Source organism: Giraffa tippelskirchi, chromosome 6 (assembly GCF_054371585.1).
Source record: "Giraffa tippelskirchi isolate mGirTip1 chromosome 6, T2T-mGirTip1v1.2.pri, whole genome shotgun sequence".
Classification (NCBI taxonomy): domain Eukaryota; kingdom Metazoa; phylum Chordata; class Mammalia; order Artiodactyla; family Giraffidae; genus Giraffa; species Giraffa tippelskirchi.
Window position 1 is genome coordinate 117,364,997 of NC_137280.1, and position 22,413 is coordinate 117,387,409.

At 47.6% G+C, this 22,413-nt stretch overlaps 1 non-coding gene and 1 pseudogene across 1 annotated transcript; one reads left to right on the top strand and one right to left on the bottom strand.

Moving 5' to 3' along the window:
- Positions 1-2,866: 2,866 nt before the first annotated feature.
- LOC145511736 (U6 spliceosomal RNA) lies at positions 2,867-2,973 on the bottom strand. The gene has a single exon (XR_014058117.1). It is a non-coding gene; the product is annotated as a U6 spliceosomal RNA (small nuclear RNA).
- Positions 2,974-6,316: 3,343 nt separating this feature from the next.
- On the top strand, positions 6,317-6,840 carry LOC145510904 (large ribosomal subunit protein eL18 pseudogene; annotated as a pseudogene).
- Positions 6,841-22,413: the final 15,573 nt, after the last annotated feature.

Here is a 22,413-nt window from a genome sequence, read left to right on the forward strand (position 1 = left end):
CCAGAGATCCAAGGCGAGATCATCTGGACCCAGCTACTGGGAAGGGGCTGGGTGGGACTGTCACCCTTCACCTAGAGGTCATACGGCCCCCAGGCTGGGCCCGCACCTCGCCTAGTCCCAGAGTTTGTCTGCTTGAGCATCACATTTGAGAAGCAGGGGGAAATTCCAGAGATCCAAATAGTTGATGGCACCATGCAAGGGTATAGACTAGAGCCTGTAGGCAGGGATTCTGAAAGTCCCGGCACTAGCCTGGCAGGGCGTGGAATGCAGGCTGTGGTCCAGCCCCAGTGCTCTCTCCGTGAAGGGGTCCCCTCCTCCCTCACCCTCTCCCCCACAGCGACTTTCTGAGAATAAGAATACGCAGTGATTGCAAAGTGATTGGCAGGTCTAGGTTGGGATCTGGGACCCACTTCCACTCTCGGAGCCTCGGGTGTTGAGAGGGGTTGGTGGTCTTCTTCACTTCCGTGCCCTGAGACCCTCCTCGATCTGCCCAGTCTTGCTCCCCGAGATGGAGATGGGGGATCAGAGCCAGCCAGAGCTGAAGGCCTCACTTGTCAGGAGCTGTTTGGGTTCTGCTGCTACTGTGGCTCCAACCCACGTGGCCAGAATGTTGCCCCACTGGACTGGCCTGGAGACCCAGGCTGAGCCAGCCCCATGTGACCCAGGAGTCAGATCCAGTGATTCCTGGCTTTGATGCCTGAGCTTGGATCCTCTGAGCCACATGGAGAACGCCTAGGAGGGCCCAGAAGGAGAGCCTCCCTTTCCAGAACAGAGCGGCCACCTGCAGGAGGCCTGGTCTCCGTGCCTCTGGAATCTGGGCAGGAAGGGGCCCTATGGACACCCCTCAGGTGATCAGAGAGGCTGAGATGGCCGCCTAAAGCAGCTCAGCAGCTTGGGGTTGGGGGACCGAGAATCTTGGGGCCTTTCTTCCTAAGGGATAGGGACCAGGTGGATCCCCTTTGATCCCCTGCCCGCCTGCCCAGTGGTATTGGGGGTGTCTGGGCTGAGCCCATCAGTCTAGAGGGTGCTCCGTGTGCATCATAACGATATTGATACATGGAGGGAGGCCGGGGCCCAGCACGGAGGCTGCTGCCCGGGGCCTGCCTGCTTGCAGCCGCAGCCACGAAGGCAGATCAATAACTGGAGAGGCAGACAGACTGGGGATTTCTCTCCTCTAATTGGGAGGCGTCAGGGGGGGAGAGGGTGGCAGTGGCCACATGTGCAGATGCGGCTGGCCCCTCTGTGGCCAGTGCTCAGGGTCTTAGCCCCGCTCAGCAGCTCTCTCATTCGGAGTCTATCTCTGTCTCTCTCCCCGTGTCTCTGCGTTTCTTTGTCTTCTGTGTCTTCGCGTCTCTTTATCTCTCCTTTCCTGTTGGTCTCTGCTTCTCTGGGTAAGTCTTTGTGGGTCTCTGTCTCTCTTTTATTTTTAAATATTTATGTATTTATTTTTATTTGTTGGCCATATAGCATGTGGGACCTTAGTTCTCTGACCAGGGATTGAACCCATACCCCCTGAATTGAAAGTGCAGAGTCTTAGCCACCTGACCACTAGGGAGGTCCTTCTCTGTCTCTCTTTTAATCTCTATTTCTCTGTCTGTCTCAGTCCCTCTCAGTGTCTATCTCTCCTTGTCCCTCTCTGTCTCTCAATCTCTGTTCTTCTTTGTATCTCTCTCTCTTTCTCCCTCTCAGAATCTAAACTAGAATCTGAAATCTCTCCCAGAAAGCACACCCAGGAGCCCCAGTCCAAGCCGGGGTGAGTCAGGCTCACCTCCCCATGGGCCCGGGCCCCCCACTCTGGCCCTGGTTGAATGTCCTTCGTCTGCAGAGGGTTTGTTCAAGTTTGAACAAGTTCCCCTCCTGTAAAAGCCATGAGATCTCCATGGGAAAATCCCATTCTGGCCATGATCTGCATTCCTGGTGATCATCATGGGGGCCTGGTACATCATGCCCCATCTGTTTGGACCCTTGTCCTTTACAAGGTGGGGATCTGTGCTACAGATGAGCAGACTCATCAGCTCCCCATCCTTTCCTCACCTCGTGCGCATTTGAACCTTCCTCTTAGTGGGGCCCTAACTGAGTTCTCAACCCTTTGGAACCTCAGGGCTCTGTCTGCAAAGTGGAGGTGAATTTCAGAAAATGACTCCCATTCCCTGTGATGAGCAGGGCTCCCTCAGCAGGCAGATGCTTGTGGGTGTGAGGAACAGGAAGCTGGATTCCAGGGGCACCAAATAATAGAACTGTGGAGTGGATCTACAGGCTGAAAGTCAAAGATGGCAGCTGCAGGTAAGGCTTGATCCAGCAGTACAGCTTGGTTACCAGAATCCCAAAGATGATGGCCAGAAGCTTCTTCCCTCCTTCAAGCTCAGTGGGAGAGAGACAGAGAAAAAGGAAAGGAGAGAGAGAGGGAGGGAAGCACATCCTTCATGGTCCCCGAAGCATTTCAAGGCTTGGATTGAATCATTTAAGTCACAGGACCACCCAGGCTTAATCACCAGGGATGGAAATAGGGGCCACTGAAAAGGGAGAAGGGCGATACAGATGTGACCAGCCAATGCTGGTACACAGAACTTCTTCCTCTGGCGGGGGGGAGTCGAGGAAGAGTGCAGCTGGGGTTAATCCGGCCCACAGGCCCAACCCACCAGTAGTCAACTCCAACTTCTTTCTACCTCCAGCTCCAGTGTCCCCTCCTCCAGGCAGCCTTCCTTGACTTCCCCTCCCTGAATTTCCCCAGATCGAAACCCTGCTTCTGGCCTGGCCCTGGGCTGTGTTTGTCCAGCTCTGTCCTTACCCCTTAAGACCATGGGCCTCATGGCCTCTCTGCCCCTCTGCCCATATTGTCTGCATGTCATTCTTTTTTTTTTTTTTTTAAAATATGGAACGCTTCACGAATTTGCGTGTCATCCTTGCGCAGGGGCCATGCTAATCTTCTCTGTATCGTTCCAATTTTAGTATATGTGCTGCCGAAGCGAGCACTGTCTGCATGTCATTCTAATAAATCCCGCCTCCCTCTGCTGCCCCTGCCCAACCTCAGTTTCCCCTCCTGTAGGAGTATCTTGGGGCTTTTCAGGCGGCGCTAGTGGTAAAGAACCCGCCTGCCAATGCAGGAGACATAAGAGATATGGGTTTGATCCCTGAGTCGGAAAGATCCCTTGGAGGAGGGTATGGCAACCCACTCCAGTATTCTTGCCTGGAGAATCCCACAGACAGAGGACCTGATGGGCTACAGTCCACAGGGTCACAAAGAGTCGGACATGACTGAAGCACAGCACAGCACAGAGGAGTATCTTGATCAGGGGAGGATCTGGGAAGTGGAACAGGAGTGCTGTCAGCCAGAGAGGGAAAAAAACACAAATCTCTGGTGAGATTTGAATTTCAGAGAAGCAGCAAATACATTTTTCGTGCAAGTTTTAATACACACTCTTGCCTACAGGCATGCCTGGCTGCAGGGGACCACAGGGGCTGTGCCTTCCAGCTCCCCACATGCTGGGGTAGGTGCAGGGAGGCCCCCCAGGGCATCTGAGGATGGGGGCCTGGATCCCCGCAGTCGTTATCATCACTCTGCACCAAGGACCCACTTATACTAGATATACTGTTCAGCAGAACTTACATGTGACTGGGTTTCCTGATTTTATCTGGGGACCCTGGTGGAGGGGACAGTCTCTGCAGGGCCTGGCTGACCTCCGGAGCATTTATTAAGCACCTATTGTGGGGCTTAGACAGCCCCCTTAGAGGTGGGGGCGGGGGCGGGGCCGGGAGACCCGAGGAACCAGTTCCTCTGGGATAGTGTGACTGGGCCTCTGGAAGCCCCCAACCCAGCAGGGCCTGGCCACTGCATCCCTCGCAAGGCTCGATCGCACAGATCGATGCCTTCCCTAGTGGTGTGGTGTTCACAGGAGCTGCAGCCCTAATCGAAGCATGCAGGGAAGGGGGTGGGGAGTGCGGGGAGCAGTGGGATGGGATGGGGGATGGACCGAGTGCGTGCGCATGTGTGTGTGCCCGTTACACGTGCGCAGCTGAGGGTGCAAGTGTGCCCACATCTGTGTGGGAACATCAGTGTGTCTGCTGGCCAGTGGTTGGTGTAGACATCCAGCCAGCCTGTGCCCCAGTGTGGATGTTGGTGTGGTCTGTGTAGACACGTGTGAACACTTGCATGAGTGCGGTGGACCCTCTGACCTTTTCTTCTGTGTGGTGGCCTGGCCGTGTTGAAGAGGTCCCCCGGGGCCACAGGTGGTGAGGGTCAGCAGGGACCCTCAGGAAGCCAGAGTCAAGGGTGTCGAGGGTCCTGGGTTGACAGCTCTCCTAGGGCTTCCTGCCTTGGCTGCCCACATGTGGACACCAGGATGGTGGTTCCAGGTGTCCACCTCCTCTTTCCAGCTGGACAGGAGAGGATGAGACCACCGGGTCCTCTGGGCAGACACTTGGCCACCATCCCGCTAAAGCCATTTCATACATTTCCAGTGTGGGAGGGCCGGGGGTCTGGGGGGATCCAGAGACAGAGACAGAAACAGAGAGAAGGGGCAGGGGTGGGGGACAGAAAGGCACTGAGAGACACACAGGGAGCGGCAGTTCACACTGTCTCTCTCTTTCTCTGTCTGTCGGCTTGACTCCCCCAGGCCCGTCGGATAGCAGATCCTTACACAGAAACAGGACTAAATGAAGACGCCCCCTGGGGCACTTGCTCCTGGGGTAATTTGAAGGGCAGAGCTTTCTCCTTCCCTCAGAGGCCCCGGCTGGTATGCTGGCCTGCAGAGCTGGGGGGTCAACATCCCCATAGCTGATGGATGGACCCCACCATGGGTGCTCTGCCTAGCAGTTTTCCCTACCTACACCCTTCTGCTCACAGTAGCTGGAGGGACTGATACGCCAACTAGCTTGTGCCACTCTCCTGCTAAGACCCTCACTGACTCCCTATTGCTCTTATGATCAGATGCAGACTTCTCAAGGTGGCCATGACAGAGGTGGGTCCTGCTGTCCATCCCCATTTCAAGCTGAGGCTTGGAATGGAAAAGGGACTCAGCCAAACTTCTGAGTTCTGGCTCAGCTGGGAGAGGAGCAGAAGCAGTGGCTGGGCCTGGAATGGTACAAGAGGGAGGTTGGACACGAGACAGGAGCCCAAAATGGGGAAGGACCTGCTCAGTCTCCAGAACACAAATGCAGTACCCATAATATCTTAACATGAACACACAAGCATGTTTGTCCAAAAGAGACTCACTCAGGTCCTAGTGACTCTTAGTCACAAACAATTATGACAAAATTTCAGTTCTTGTTTCCAGGCTGCGAGTTCAAGGGGAGATGTATCTGCATGTGCTGAGAAGTGACAGTGAGGAAAGAGGCAAACAGTGTGGGAAGAGGCAAACAGTGTAGACCCAAAGTCAACAAATGAGTTTCCATGCTTAGGGGCTATTAAGTGCAGAAATCAAAAGTACTACAAAGACCAGCCATCACCCCAGAAAAGCAATCTTCATCTGGGCCCCCATTTGCCCAAAAGTCACAATCCATTCCTCAGCTCTGTTTCAATAGAACATCAAATCTGTGATACAGTTTTTTTTTTCTTTTTTTTTGGCCACACCGCATGGCTTTTAGGATTTCAGTTCACTGACCAGGGATGGAACCCAGGCCCTGGCAGTGAAAGCTCTGAATCCTAACCACTGGCCACCAGGGAACTCCCTGAGATATCATTTCATATATTAAAACAACGTAGGCTTTATTTTCATTTGTTGTTCAGTCATTCAGTCCTGTTGAACTCTTTGTGACCCCATGGACTGCAGCATGCCAGGCTTCTCTGTCCTTCACTATCTCCTGGAGTTTGCTCAAACTCATGTCCATTGAGTCAGTGATGCCATCCAACCAGCTCATCCTCTGTTGTCCCCTTCTCCTCCTGCCTTCAATGTTTCCCAACATCAGGGTCTTTTCCAGTGAGTCAGCTCTTTACATCAGGTGGCCAAAGTATTGGAGCTTCAGCTTCAGCATTAGTCCTTCCAGTGAATAGTCGGGATTGATTTCCTTTAGGATTGACTGGTTTGATCTCCTTTCAGTCCAAGGGACTCTCAAGAGTCTTCTCCAGCACCACAGTTCAAAGGCATCAATTTTTCGGCACTCAGTCATTTAAGACAATCCTGATAAAAGGGGGAGAAAATGAAAGAAAAGTTGCCCCGTCCATCCGTCACAGGTTGAATATAGCATTGCCACCCCCCATCCAAATTCATGTTCACTGCAATCTCAGAATGGGAACTTCTTTGGAAATAAGGTCTTTGAGGATGTAATGAGTTAGGGTCTTGAGATGCTTTCCAGACCTGACTGAGGAGGAAGTACCATCATGGGGGTTGACATCCATTATAACAAGGACCAAAAGGTTTGTTGCAAGGAGCCCAAGAGCTAGGACACCTATCAAAGGCTGCTGGTCAAGCTGAACAGGTTTCAGGCCAGACCAAGCACCTCCATTTTCAGTTAAGTTGTACTGAAGAGATTGTTTGTGAGCTGCACCAGTCATCCACCTTGGTCCCTTTTCCAGATGATAGAGAAGATAAGTTTCCGGGCTGGACAGGAAAAATAGCTGTGGTCATGGGAGCTGTAACCGATGATGTGTGTGTCTAGGAGGTGCCCAAACTGAAGGTGTGTGCTCAGTGCCCGGAGCTGCATCCTCAAGGCCAGGGCAAGATCCTTACATTTGGCTAGCTGGCCCTAGACTCCCCCATGGGCTGTGGCCCTGTCTTCCTCTCTGGTCCTCCCCAGGGCTGAGAGATGTACAGGAATTTCAGCAAGGCCCCAGGAACCCCGCATAGACTCACCAAACCCTCTATACCCTCCAAGGGCCGGAAGCTCAAACACACCAGGGGCTGATGAGTCAGCCTCGGCTACACAAACTAACCCCAGATTCTACCTTGTTATTGAAAAGATTTGTGATGCTAAAAAAAAAGAAAGAGTCTTGAGATGACATCATTCTGGGTTTAGGGTGTGACAGAAAAAGACAGAGAAGCATACAAGAAATAAGGTGATGTGAAGAGGAGGAGCAGAGACTGGAGTTATGAGGCCACAAGCCAAGGGCTGCCGGCAACACCAGGAGCTGGGGAGAGAGGCAGGGTTTTTCCTGCAGAACCTCCAAAAGGAATCAGCCCTCTGACACCAGGATCTTGGATTCAGGCCTCCTGAACCGGGAGAGAATAAATACTGTTGCTTTAAGCCACCCAATTTGTGCGACTTTGCTATATGGACCCTAGAACACTCACAACCTCTTCCTACTGTTATAGCATCTGCCCTGAAACATTTGTGTGTGAACTTTCACTCTTTTTCCTGTTGATGGGAATCTTTTCTTCCTGTGTGTAGTTCATCCAAGACATTCCTCTCTTGTCAATTTACAAGAGTATGTGAACATTTAATACTGGGATACAGATATATCATCATATATTTATTCATTAAAGATTCATTTATTTTTGGCTATATTGAGTCTTTGTTGCTGCAGATGAGTTTTCTCTAGTTTCAGCAACTTGGGGCTACACTCTGGTTGCACTGATTGGGCTTCTCATTGCAGTGGCTTCTCCTGTTGTGGAGCATGGGGTCAGTAGTTGTGGTGCACTGGCTTAATTGCTCCTCTGCATATGGAATCTTCCTGGAGCAGGGATCAAACCTGTGTCCCCTGCATTGGCAGGTGAATTCTTAACCACTGGACCACCAGGGAAACTCTATCATCATTTGTTGAGCAAATTGTCTTGTTTTGAACACTTAGGTGGTTTCCAATTTTTTTCTATTGGAGACAGGACAGCTGTGAGCATCCTTGAATTTAGACACTTGAACACACCATGGAGTTTTCCTTCAGGACACTCTCAGTGTAAAGGAGTTGCTTGTCAGAGACCATGAGACAAATATTAAGGCCCTGATGATACATTTTCTCAAATCATCTCCAAAGTACCTTTACCAAATGCACATCCTTTAGTTGTGTCCCAGTAGGTACATTTGCCATCATCCACGCCAGCCATGGGAGTTGTTATTTTTTAACCCTTGAAATATTGAGGTATACATTTCAGTTATTTGTATACTGATCAGCAATTCCAATTCTAGATATACACCCCAAAAAATTGGAAAGAGCTACTGAAACAAGTACACACATATTCACAGCAGCAGGATTCACAGGAGCCATAGGTGGGAACAATGTAAGTGTCCACTGATGGATGATGGATAAACACAATGTGGTCCATCTATGCAGTGGAATATTACTCAGCCTTAGAAAGGATAGCGATTCTGATACCTGCTACAACCTGGAAGAACCTTGAGGATGTGATGGTCAGTGAGAGAAGCAGACACAGAAAGCTGATTCCACTCACAGGAGTTCCCTGGAGGAGTCAGATCCACAGAGACTGAAGTAGATGGTGGGACCAGGGACTGGGGGAGAGGAGGGGGAGTCAGTGTTTCACGGGAACAGAGCTTCAGTTTGGGAAGATGATGGTGGTGATGGTTGCATGACAATGTGAACGTGCTTAATGCCACTGAGCTATGCACTAAAAAATGCTTAAGATGGTGAGTTTTATGTCATGTAGATTTTACCACAATACAAAAACATTTTTAATGGGGAAAAAATGAGGTAAAATGTATTTGCAGTGAAATACACAGATCTTGGTCTGTAGTTTGATGCATTTTAACAAATGACCACTCGTTATGTGAACAGAATCCTACCACATCGGAACGCTGTGGTTCTAATTCGTGAATTCTGGTTTTTCATGTTACTGGTTATTTGCATTTCCTCTTATGGGGATTTCCTCATTGTGGTTTTTGCCCATTGCATCAGGGTGGGCTGCTGCCAAGAACCAGAATAAACCTGAACAGCCCTAGAAAGGAAGCTGCTCAGTCTAGACACTGCACATCTCTAAGTGCCTGTGTGAACCAGGGGTCCAGGGAAAATCGTGCAGTAAGAGAGCATCAACCGAGACATGCATGGGTGACACACATGCTTGCACAATCCCAGCCTGTGTCTGCAAGGAGACCCCTGACCCCGGTAACGCATATCCCTTGGGAGGGGGACTGAGATGGTGGTCTTTTTGCTCTGTTCTATCTGCCGTGGCTGAAAATATCGTTTGCCACTGCGTATAATAAAGTAAACATGCTCAGAATTTAAAAGGTACTGGGACTTCCTTGGCTGTCCAGTGATTATCCATGCTTTCACCGCAAGGGGCACAGGTTCCATCCCTGGTTGGGAAGCTAAGTCCAACAAGCCACATGGCACATACAAAAAAAGAAAAGGAGAAAAAAGAAAATGTACTGCTGGTGTGCCATTGTCCCCAAGAGCAGAGCATCTTCCTGAGCCCAGATCTGAAGACTCTTTTCTGGTTGAAACATCCACCTCGTCTCCCCTGCCTCACGCCCACCACTCAGATTCCATCTCTGGGTCTTTGAGTCTCATCCCTTTCCTGGGCAGAGGACTGAGGGTCCCTTCCCAGCTCTAAGTCACCCCTGCACTGAAGGGCCAGCTAAATGTTGATGGGAAGATAGGGAGGTAGACATACGGATGGGACACAGGTGAGTGGATAGACGGCTCAAAGCATAGAAGGGTGGTGGAGGCTAGATGAGAGAAAACACAGGAAGGTCTTAGAACAGGGCCTGGCACATAGGCAGTCAATTAAGTGTGAACTTGTGATGGGATGGAGAAGGGAGTTCAAAAGTAGACAGTGGAATGGATGAATGTCTAGGTGGTAGGAGGATGGATAGATGAAGGAATGAATGAAGCCATGATGGGCAAGTGAATATGTAGGCAAACTAGGTATGTGAATAAGTGCTGACATCAATATGGCAACAAATGGTTGGGTAGATGGAGATGGATAGTTGGGTAGTTGGACAGATGGAAGGATAAGGGGATGATGGATGATGGATGCTAGATAAATCTATGGGCCTAAGGATGGTTGATAGGTGATGTATTAATAGATGAATGGATGAAAGGACAGATGGGTGGGTGAATGGATGGATACAAGAGCATATTATAGATAGTGAAGGTAAGCCTGACTGGCTGGCTGGGTAGATGAATGAATGGATTGATGAGTCTATGGATGGATGAATGAGTAGATGGGCCTATGGATGGATAATGGGTGATGTATTAGTAGATGGATTGATGGATGGATAGAAAAGCATATTACAGATGGTGCATGTAAGGATGACTGGATGGATGGATGAGTCTATGAATAGATGGAAGAATGGATGGGCCTATGGATGGATGATGGATGATATACTAATAGATGAATGGATGGATGGGCAGATGGATGGATGGATACAAGAACATATTATAGATGATGGGTGTAAGGCTGGATGAATGGATGGATAGATAAATGAATGGATGGATGAGTCTGTGGATGGATGATGGATATTTGGGAGAATGAATGAATGAATGATGGATGGATGGATAACTAGGTGATTGAGTGGATGGATGAAGGAATGAATAAGTCTATGGTTGGGTGGATGGATAAAAGAATGGACAGAGGGATGATTAATGTATGAGCAGTGGATGAATGGATGGATGGATGGGTGGATGGATGGTGGATAGATGGATGGATAGTGGATGGATGGTGGATGGATGGATGGATAGTGGATGGATGATGGATGGATGGATGGATAGTGGATGGATGGATGGATGGGTGGATGGATGGATGGTAGATAGATGGATGGGTGGGGGAATGGATGGATGATAGATGGATGGATGGGTGGATGGATGGTGGATGGATGGATGGATAGTGGATGGATGGATGGATGGTGGATGGATGGTGGATGGATGGATGGATGGATCATATATGGATGGATGGGTGGATGGACGGTGGATGGATGGGTGGATAGTGGATGGATGGATGGATGGTGGATGGATGGTGGATGGATGGATGGGTGGGGGATGGATGAATGGATGACCATACACATGGATGGATGACCAGATGGATATGTGGACACTGTCCCCATTGAGTTCCACATCCAACAGGGCTGCAGGCCACCACTTCCAGGACTGGCTGGTTCTCAGGGGCTTCACTTTCTGTCTTGAATGTAGCCTTCTGCTACCCTCTGGGCCTCAGTCTCTCCCCACATTTGGGGAAGGGACAGGAGGAGCCCAGAGTCCACTATGCTGCTCCCTCTCCCACCACCCCCATTCCTCCTCCCCAGGAAGAACCAGTCCAGGATCAACGAATGAGGAGCAAGATGCAAAAAGGTAATTAATCTATGGAGAGGGGAGGAGTGTTAATACCTTGAAGACACAGGGGACACACTGTCAGCTCCCACCAATTAGTGGCCTAAACCTGTGTGGCTGCTCTCCATGCTGCAGCTGAGTTGATTACTCTAATTAATTTTGCATTGACCCGCATGGATCTGCCAGGGAGCGCTGATTGGCCTGGGAGATGGATGCCGCTGGCTGGCCCATGGCCCCCATGGTCCCCAGCTCCCCACACTCCCTGCCACTTGGCCGGTCCCTCAACGTCCAGTCTGCAAGGTCAAATGCTGCCCCACCCCCAAACCAGCCTCTAGCATCCAGCCCACCACCCAGGACATACCAGGATCTGCAGAATAGGGCGGGGGCACAGCTGGTAGCCTGTTGGCCTGTAACAGTGGTTGTGGGGAGCTGGAGGCAACTTCCAGGGTCAAGGAGAGACCCCTCAGCTGGCCTGGCCTCTGAGGGCTGCCAATGAGAGTGCGTATTTGGGGGGTGAGGGAGCTATTTGCAGCTAAGGAAGCTTCTCCCTGCATCAGCTTAGGGCAAGAGCCAGACTCACCTTGTGCATGGGGCACTTCCTACAATCCAGGGCTTTAGTTTCTTGTTCCAATGCGCTCAGACGGTAAAGCATCTGCCTATAATGTGGGAGACCGGGGTTCAATCCCTGGGTCGGGAAGATCTCCTGGAGAAGGAAATGCCAGCCCACTCCAGCATTCTTGCCTGGACAATCCCATGGACGGAGAAGCCTGGTAGGCTACAGTCCATGGGGTCGCAAAGAGTCGGACACAACTGAGTGGCTTCACTTTCACTTTTTTTTTCCAATGCTTACAACAACACAGCCCTGGAGGTCAGAGGCCTCACAGGACTAAATCAAGGTGTGGGCAGGGCTGGTCCCTCAAGAGGCTCCTGGGGAGCACTAGCTCCCCTCTTTTCCAGCTTCTAAAGGTGCCCACATCCTTGGCTCTCGGCCCCTCCCTCCATCACAGCCAGCAGCCCAGCACCTCCCATCCCTCTCTGCCTCTGACTTTCCCACCTCCCTCTTAAAAGGACCCTGTGGTGACACTGGGTCCCCAGGAAATCCAAGGTCATCCCCATCTCAGGGGCCTTAACTTAATCCTTCCTGCCAAGTCCCCTCTTCCGTGTGAGGTGACATGTCCACAGATCCTGGGACCAGACAAGGACATCTTTGGGGCTATTAGTCTGCAGACCACATGGAGGTGTCCCAAAGCAGTCCCTGAGCTCTGGTCAGAAGCTGGATACAGCCATACCGGAAGGGGCTGTTTCACTTTTTTAATGTATGTAATTTTATTTATTTACTTTCAGCTGTGCTGGGTCTTTGTTGTTGTGTGCAGGCTTTCTCTAGTTGTGGAGAGCAGGTGCTGCTCTCTAGTTGTGGTGCACAGACTTCTCGTTGCAGTGGCTTCTCTTGTTGTGGAACACAGGCTCTAGAGCACAGGCTCAATAGTTGTGACGCATGGGCTTAGTTGCTCTGAAGCATGTGGGATCTTCCCAGACCAGGGACTGAACCCATATCTCCTGCATTGGCAGGTGGATTTTTAACCACTGAGCCACCAGGGAAGCCCTGAAGGGACTGTTTAAGTTGTTGGGATGAACAGAAGGCCAAGACAGGGACATATGTCGCCCAGAGATCTACTCCAGGACACAGAAGACAAATGTTCTGTATAATCTCAAGGAAAAGAAAGAAGTCAGCGATTTTATAGAAAAAAGATGAAAGATGAAATGCTGAGTAAGAGGAGAGACTCAGATCCAAAGAAGGCCGGCAGGGAAAAGCCTGTCAATTAATGACAGCACAGAACTATGGTCACATGGGCACAGATCAGAATCAACATTACAGGATTCAAACTCATGTGGCCACTAGTTTGATCAATTATGCCAGAAGGCAGAGGGGAAAAAATAGATAAGACAGGGCACTGGTGTTCCCAAACAGAACCATATTCCACAGTGTAACAGAAGAAAACTTTCCTCAGGTGAAGAAAGGTCTGAATCTACAGCCCCCCAAAAGGGCTTCCATTTTTGAGGCAAAATTAAAGTAAAACAACCCCAACAATTCTCCAGGGGATATCTGTGCATGTCAAGGCTTAAAGGGAACAAACAGAAAGATAACTGTCAGGAACTTAAAAGTGCCAAGAATATTAAAGACACCAAGCTGTCACATAAAGAAAATAGTGTCAGAAAGACAAGGAAGTAATAAGTAGATGCCTCCTAACAGGCTTTAACCCATCTCTCCTAGTACTTGTTGAAAAGAATACACAGAAAAATAAGGCAGGGAAAGATCAGTGTGGTTTAAATGATGAGATCAAGCTAATAGACATATCAGACTCTCTTGGGACAGAGGACAGAATTCTTTTAAAGGCCCTGGATCAAAAGTCAGCCACCTACTGGAGGGTGGGGTGGACTGGGAGATTGGGATTGACAGATATACATTATATATGTATACAATAGATAACTAATGAGAATTTACTATATAGCACAGGAAACTCTACTAAATGCTCTGCAGTGACCAAAAATGGGACGGAAATCCAAAAAATAGGGGCTATATGTCATATATAGATGACTTTACTTTGCTGTACAGTGAAAGAGGAGAGTGGAAAAAGTTGGCTTCAAGCTCAACATTCAGAAAACTAAGATCATGGCATCCGGTCCCATCACTTCATGGCAAATAGATGGGGAAACAGTGGAAACAGTGGCAGATTTTATTTTGGGGGGCTTCAAAATCACTGCAGATGGTGACTGCAGTCATGAAATTAAAAGACACTTACTCCCTGGAAGGAAAGTTATGACCAACCTAGACAGCATGTTAAAAAGCAGAGACATTACTTTGCCAACAAAGGTCCATCTAGTCAAGGCTATGGTTTTTCCAGTAGTCATGTATGGATGTGAGAGTTGGACTATAAAGAAAGCTGAGTGTGAAGAATTGATGCTTTTGAACTGTGGTGCTGGAGAAGACTCTTGAGAGTCCCATGGACTGCAAGGAGATCCAACCAGTCCATTCTAAAGGAGATCAGTCCTGGGTGTTCATTGGAAGGACTGATGTTAAAGCTGAAATTCCAATACTTTGGCCACTTGATGCAAAGAACTGACTCATTTGAAAAGACCCTGATGCTGGGAAAGATTGAAGGCGGGAGGAGAAGGGGACGACAGAGAATTAGATGGTTGGATGACATCACTGACTCGATGGACGTGGGTTTGGGTAGACTCTGGGAGTTGGTGATGGACAGGGAGGCCTGGCGTGCTGTGGTCCATGGGGTCGCAAAGAGTTGGAAACAACTGAGCGACTGAGCTGAGCTGAACTGAACAGTAGAAACTAGGCTTCCCTGGTGACTCAGATGGAAAGGGGTCTGCCCTACAATGTGAGAGACCTGGGTTCGATCCCTGGGTTGGGAAGAATCCCTGGAGAAGGAAATGGCAACCCACTCCAGTGCTCTTGCCTGGAAAATACTATGGACGGAGGAGCCTGGCAGGCTACAGTCCATGGGGTCACAAAGAGTCAGACACAACCGAGCAACTAACACACACACAGTAGAAATTAACACATTGTGAAGCGACTATACCCTGACAAAAATTAATTTTAAAAAATAGTAAGGATGTTGGGCTTCCCTGATGGTCCATTGGTTAGGAATCTGCCTGCCAGTGCAGGGGACATGGGTTCTATCCCTGTTCCGGGAAGATCCCATACGCCGTGAGGCAATTAAGCCCATGTTCGGCAACAAGAGAAGCCATCGCAATGAGAAGCCCGCACAGTGCAACTAGAGAAAAGCCCACATAGCATCGAAGACTCAGAGCAGCCAAAAATAAATATAAAGAAATACATTTATAAAACTATATTAAGGATGTAGATCTTGTCAAGAAGAGGAAGACTTAGAGATAACATTCTGCTGCTGCTGCTGCCGCTAAGTCACTTCAGTCGTGTCCGACTCTGTGCGACCCCATAGACGGCAGCCCACCAGGCTCTGCCGTCCCCGGGATTCTCCAGGCAAGAATACTGGAGTGGGTTGCCATTTCCTTCTCCAGTGCATGAAAGGGAAAAGTGAAAGTGAAGTCGCTCAGTCTTGTCCGACTCTTAGCGACCCCACGGACTGTAGCCTACCAGGCTCCTCCATCCATGGGATTTTCCAGGCAAGAGTACTGGAGTGGGGTGCCATTGCCTTCTCCAGATAATATTCTAGACTAGTGTTTATTTTTTAGTTTATTGAAACTCTTAGAAGCTGACATGAAATTATCACCTGATAACCTTCTACAGCAAATATAAAGTTCAACTTTTCACAAACTTGAACTTATTAGAAGGAATGCAAGGCTCACTCGAAATTCTATAAAGCAAGATACCTATATATGTGTATGTAGGTGTATAAAATATTAAATATATCCATGTATTTTGTTTTAAAAAAGCCAGGCACCCAGCGAGCCCTGAAGAAATCCTGAGCCATTCCTTACAGTGGAAAGAATATTGCCATATTTGTCAGCCACAATAACTGTTAGCCACTCAGTTGTGTCGAACTCTGTGGCCCCATGAACTGTAGCCCACCAGGCTCCTCTGTCCATGGGATTCTCCAGGCAAGAAAACTGGAGTGGGTTGCCGTGCCCTTCTCCAGGGGATCTTCCCAACCCAGGGATTGAACTTGGTTCTCCTGTATTGCAGATAGATTCTTTACAGCCTGAGCCACCAGTACCAAAGCATGAAAAAGTACTAATTTTCTGATCAAAACAATTCGAGTCCTTGAGAAACAATGCTAACAAAACTTTCCTCACCAAAAATCTATGGGTGGTGGCCAGGTACAAATCTACTGCCTTAAATGCTTTCGTAGCTAAAGGAAAAGTCAGTGAATGTAAATAAAGCCAGCATCTCAAGAAGGCAACAACCCTAAAACAGAGCTAATGAAAACAGAGAAACAAATTAATAAAGATAAAAGCTGAAATTAATGAGTTAGAAAAGGGGAACATAGCAGAATTAATAAATAAACCCCACGGCTGCTTCCCTGAAAAGAAAAAAGAAAAGAAAATGCTCTAAAATAGACGAACCAGCTAGTGGAATCAAGAAAGTGAGAAGAAACACAAATGAGAATTAGGAATGAGAGAAAGGCTATGAAACCGTAAATACTGAGGCTACTTGTATGTACAAAGATAAAACAGTGGAGGATTCTATGCTAATGAACTTGAAAACTGGGATGAAATGGATAATTTTCTAGAAAAAGCATAAATTACATAAATTTACCCCAAAAGCGGCAGAACATTTAAGGAAAAACATGCGAGTTTTGCCTCAAGGGGATGCCATGGGTCTCTACCCAAAATAGTTGAAAAGGAGATGTTCAAACAAATACTCGTTCATGAATGTTTATAGCAGCACAGTTCACACCAAGTACCCATCCACAGATGATGGATAAATGCCACATGGTTCCTCCACACACGGGAGCATCCCTCAGCCCTGAAAAGCGGAGAAGCCCTGACACTTGCTACCATGTAGACAGACCCTGAGAACACAATGCTCGGTGAGAGAAGCAGACACAGAAGGACACACAGGGTGTGATTCCACTGATGGGAAACATCCAGAACAGGGTGATTCACAGACACAGAGAGTGGATTCCTGGTTGTCAGGGGCTGGGGGAGGGGGTGGGGTGACTACTGATGGGGACGGAGTTTTTGACTGAGGTATGGTGACACTGAAATTAGTAATAATAAATGGGGGGGCAGAATAAAAAAAATTAAAAAACAACAAAAAATGAAATTAGTAATAATAAATATGTATTTGGTCTTTGTCTCTGTTCCTGGCTCAGAGCTCATAAAATGCTGAAATTTCCTAAGTGACAAGAGATATAAAGGGGTCTTTAGTTATTCACAATAAGTCCCTTAAGGCACAGTGACAGACTTTATTTTTTGGGGCTCCAAAATCACTGTGGATGGTGACTGCAGCCATGAAATTAAAAGATGCTTGCTCCTTGGAAGAAAAGCTATGAGACACCTAGATACTGCATTAAAAAGCAGAGACATCTCTTTGCAACCAAACATCCATATAGTCAAAGCTATGGTTTTTCCAGTAGTCATGTATGGATGTCAGAGCTGGACCATAAAGAAGGCTGAATACCAAAGAACTGATGCCTTCAAACTGTGGTGCTAGGGAAGACACTTGAGAGTCCCTTGGACAGCAAGGAGATCAAACCAGTCAATCCTAAAGGAAATCAACCCTAAATATTCATTGGAAGGACTGATATTGAAGCTCCAATACTATGGCCACCTGATGGGAAAGAAAAGACCCTGATGCTGGGAAAGACTGAAGGCAGGAGGAGAACGGGATGACAGAGGATGAGATGGTTGGATGGCATCACTGACTCAATGGATATGAGTTTGAGCAAACTCTGGAAGATAGTGAAGGACAGCATGCGTGGACTGCATGCTGCAGTCCATGGGGTTGCAAAGAGTCAGACATAACTGAGTGACTGAACAACAACAACCAGCAGACCCCAATATTAAACCTGCCAAAGATAAAATGAAGAAGGAATCCACAGACTGCCCCCCATCTCCATGAAAGCAAAAAGAACAAAATCAAGTCTTATCCAGGTAAATCTAGAGATACTGGAATAAAACAATCCCACCATCATCAATTAAGGCAGGTTCCAGGATGGCAGAAGCTAGTCAGTGTTGGAAAATCTATTCAGATAAAAATAGACTTTGTTGTCCTAATAGATTGGAGCAGATGAACCAAAGGCTCATCAGGAGATGCCACTAATATTCGCCAGAGATTCTAGGTAAAACAGGAAAATAAGACTCTATCTCTCTCTTTTTTTTTTTTTTTTTTGCTTTAATGGAAGTTAGGTATTTATTTTACTTTAAAATTTTTTATTGGAGTATAGTTGCTTTACAATGTTGTGTTAATTTCTGTTGTACAGCAAAGTGAATCAGCTATATGTATACATATATCCCCTACTTTTGGATTTCCTTCCCATTTAGTTCACGGAGCACTGAGTAGAGTTCCTTGTGCTATACAGTAGGTTCTCATAATGTCAATAGTGTGTATGTGTCAACTCCAATCTCTCAATCCAACCAAGCCCCCTTTTCCCTTTGGTGTCCATATGTTTGTTCTCCATGTCTGTGTTTCTATTTCTGCTTTGCAAATAAGTTCATCTATATAATTTTTCTAGATTCCACATATATGGGTTGCTATATGGTATTTGTTTTTCTCTTTCTGACTTAACTTCACTCTATATGACAGTTTCTAGGTCATCTTAGGAAATTCCAACATTTTATGAGCTCTGAATCAGAAACAGAGAAGCAGATCAAATAACACAATCAACATATCTCTACAAGTGACCCAATTTGTTCCTTTTATCGCTGAGTAATAGTCCATTATTATATATGTACCACATCTTCTTCAACCATTCACCTCCTGATGGACGTTTGGGTTGCTTCTGTGTCTTGGCTGTTGTAAATGGTGCTGCTATGAACATAGAGGTGCGGGTGTCTTTTTGAATTATAGTTTGATCCCTGAGTTGGGACGATCCCCTGGAGAAGGGAAAGGCCACCCACTCCAGTATTCTGACCTGGAGAATTCCATGGACTGTATGGTCCATGGGGTCGCAAAGAGTCAGACATGACTGTGTGACTTTCACTCACTCATTCACTTTCTCTGGATATATAGGCTCAGGAGTGGGATTGCTGGGTCATATGGTAACTCTATTTTTAGTTTTAAGGTGACTCTATCTTTAACGTGAATGAATAAATGGACAGGACTTCTGGTATCGTTGTTAAACACATGAAACCTTCACAGAAGTCTCCAAGAATCAGTGTCCCAGCAGCGTCTTCTACCTTTTTCTTTGGGGACCCACATGTGCCTTGACCAGGGACAGGGGTTCATGGAGGTACAGGGAGATGGGAAAGAGGTCCATACTAAACCCTGGAACCTGTACCAGATCTCCGCACATCCCTGAAGCCTGCGTCTCAAGAGGGCTGAACGGAATGGTGAGGACCTTCAGATGGCTCCTGCCCCCTTCTCTTTTCCAGGAAGCCTTCTAGTAAATCCTTTCTATGGACAGGAGTTCATCAACATCACCAGGGCAGATTGACCCCACCGTGGAGGTGCTAGCAAGCTCCATAGGCAGGATAACAAAATAGCCCAGGTTCATAATGGTAGGACAGGTAGCACTTGAATCAATGCCTACTCTGATACCACACAGGGCCCTAGGGGGCTCCTGGGCACAAGGCCTTTGTGTTCCCCCTTTCTTTGATTACAGGAAACAGCCTTCACCAGCCTCCATGACCTTCCTTGAGTTCTAATGGGCAGATTCAAGCAGTTGCTAATTAGGGAAGGGAGGGGACACAAGACCAGGGAAAAACAAAGTCAGGAACAGCCTTGGGGCAAGGTCCTGGCTTCCCAACAGTGGATATACACTACAACACCTTTGAGCTATTTTGCAGATACTGAAACCCCCTCCAGGTAGAAGTGTTATTCGCTCAGTTCTGTCCAACTCTTGGTGACCTATGGACTGTAGCTTGCCAGGCTTCTCTATCCATGGGATTCTCAAGGCAAGAATACTGGAGTGGGTTGCCATTTCCTATGCCAGGGAATCTTCCCGACCCAGGAATTGAATCTGGGTCTCCTGCATTGCAGGCAGATTCTTTACCGTCTGAGCCATCAGAGAAGCTAATGATTAACAGTGGCATGCAGCCCACAAACATGTAGACCCCAGACTAGCTGGACCTGAAGGTTGATGATGCTGACTCCTATTTACCTCACCACCAGCCCATCAGAAGAATGGCCACAAGCTGAACATGCCCTCTTTGAACAATGACTATAAAACTTCTCACTACCTTCCCCAAGTGGGGACACATGATTTTGAGGGCATTAGCCCACTGTGGCCCCCTTTGCCTGGCTATCCTTTTCTACTTCACCCAAAACTCTGTCTTCGAGATTTGATTCGGTGCAGGTGTACAGAGAGGCTGAGCTTTCGGCATCAACCAGGACTGTAAAACTCATGTGATTTCTTAAACTGAAATGGGGAAGGAATTCATCTGTTGCTGTTTTCAGAGGGTGTCACTGTATCATGGAAACCCCAAGAGAGTTTATGAAGTGTCACCGAGGTGTTCACAACAGTTACAATGTAAATATGCAAAAGCAGCAGTAGCTTTCCATGGATGGGTGACAACCTGTGAGAACATAGATTGGGAAAAAAGAATCCATTCACGACAGTGTGCATGCTAAGACATTTCAGTCATGTCCAACTCTTTGTGACCCCATGGACTGTAGCCTGCCAGGCTTCTCTGTCCATGGAATTCTCCAGGCAAGAATACTGGAATGTATTGTCACGCTCTCCTCCAGGGGATCTTCCCAACCCAGGGATAGAACCCATGTCTTTTATATCTCGGGCATTGGCAGGCAGGTTTTTTTATCACTAGTGCCACCTGGGAAGCCCTATTCATGGCAGCGATGAGAACAAAAACTCAAGAGGCTCACAGACACTTCAGATATATGCAGGACTTAAAAAGAAAAAACACAAACCTATTGAAGGACAATTAACATGGAATATATGAAGTGATGCTCCAATTCTGAAGGAAAAGACCCAAGAATATACAAAATGTCAATTTCCTCCATATCCATCCATACAATGTTATTTCAATACAGATCAAAATTCCAATCAGATTCGTTTCCCCAGGGTGAAGGAGAACTGAATAAAATTACTCAAAAGTTCATATGGCAGAATACACTGCTGGCTTGGGAGTCGCCAGGGTTTTAAGAGCCCAGTAGTCAGGGGCAGGGGACTACATATTTTTGCAAGAAACTGAAATACATTGTGAAACGACAATACTTACACAGTCATGCTATCATTGGCCTAAAAGCTGATCAAAGTATATACTGGGCTTCCCAGGTGGCACAGCGATAAAGAATCCACCTACAATTCAGGAGACACAGGAGACGTGGGCTCGATACTTGGGTCAGGAAGATCCCCTGGAGCAGGGCATGGCAACCCATTCCAGTATTCTTATTTGGAGAATCACATGGACAGAGGAGCCTGGAGGGCTAGTCCATAGGGTCACAAAGAGTCGGACATGACAGAGCTCCCATGCGTGCATAATTGAGGTGCCTTTTCATTTCTGGCCACGGAGGCTGCTGTTGGCACAGCTGTTACAGTTACAGATAGAATGATATGGGTTTTCTTTTTCCTTTTTAAATGTTTATTTATTCATCTGGCTGCACCAAGTCTTAGTTGTAACATATGGGGTCTTTAATAGTGTCGTGTTAGATCTAGTTCCCTGACAAGGGATGAAACCCAGGCCCCCTGCTTCGGGAGTACAGAAGTTAGCCGCTGGACCACCAGGGAGGTCCCATGATATGGGTTTTCTATTTCTCTCCTTACACCAAATGAATCGCATTCCTGGGTTAGAAGGGATGGTGTCTAAAATGTCTCACAGCTCTAGAAATAGTTGTAAAATGTTAACTGTAGCATTCTTTGACTTTGACATTCTTTGACATTCTTTGAACAACCAAGCTGGTATGCCACAACTACTGAGCCCTTAAGCCGCATCTACTGAGGGCATGTGTTGCAAGTATTTTACAATTGGAAATAATGTTAATGTCTGCATCAATCTGGCCCCAAATCTTCAGTCCTTCATTGGTGGGAACTTTGCAGTGATGGTGGAGGGGTACCTACACCCTCCATTGCAGGGCTCAATCCTTTGACTTGAAGTGGCCATTAGCAACTTCAACCCAAGCAGAGACTTGAAATCACCGTGACAATGTCTACCCTGTGCTCAGATGTGTGAGTCACCCCTTGCTGGGTGACCAAAGACCTCAAACTTAGGGGCTTACAACAACATCCATTTTTAAATATTTTAAAATATTTATTTATTTGTTTGGCTGCACCTCGCGGCATACAGCTGCTGAGTTTCCCTGACTAGGGATTGAACCCACATTCAGAGGAGGGGACTGTCCCAGGATGTGACTCGCTGGGGACTGACCTAAGGTGTATTGGCAACACCAGCTGACTCTCTGGTCCCAGAAGTGTGATGAGCGAGAGGATGAGTCACTCCAGTTGTCCAGACTATCCCACCTATATCCGCTGATAGCTAGCCAACTCCAGATGAGATCAGCAAGTGACCTCCCCAATCACACACAGAATACACTGTTACATATATATTGCAGTATACTATACATCACTTTGCCAACAAAAGTCTATATAGTGAAAACTATGGTTTTCCCAGTAGTCACCTACACATGTAAGAGTTGGACTATAAAGAAG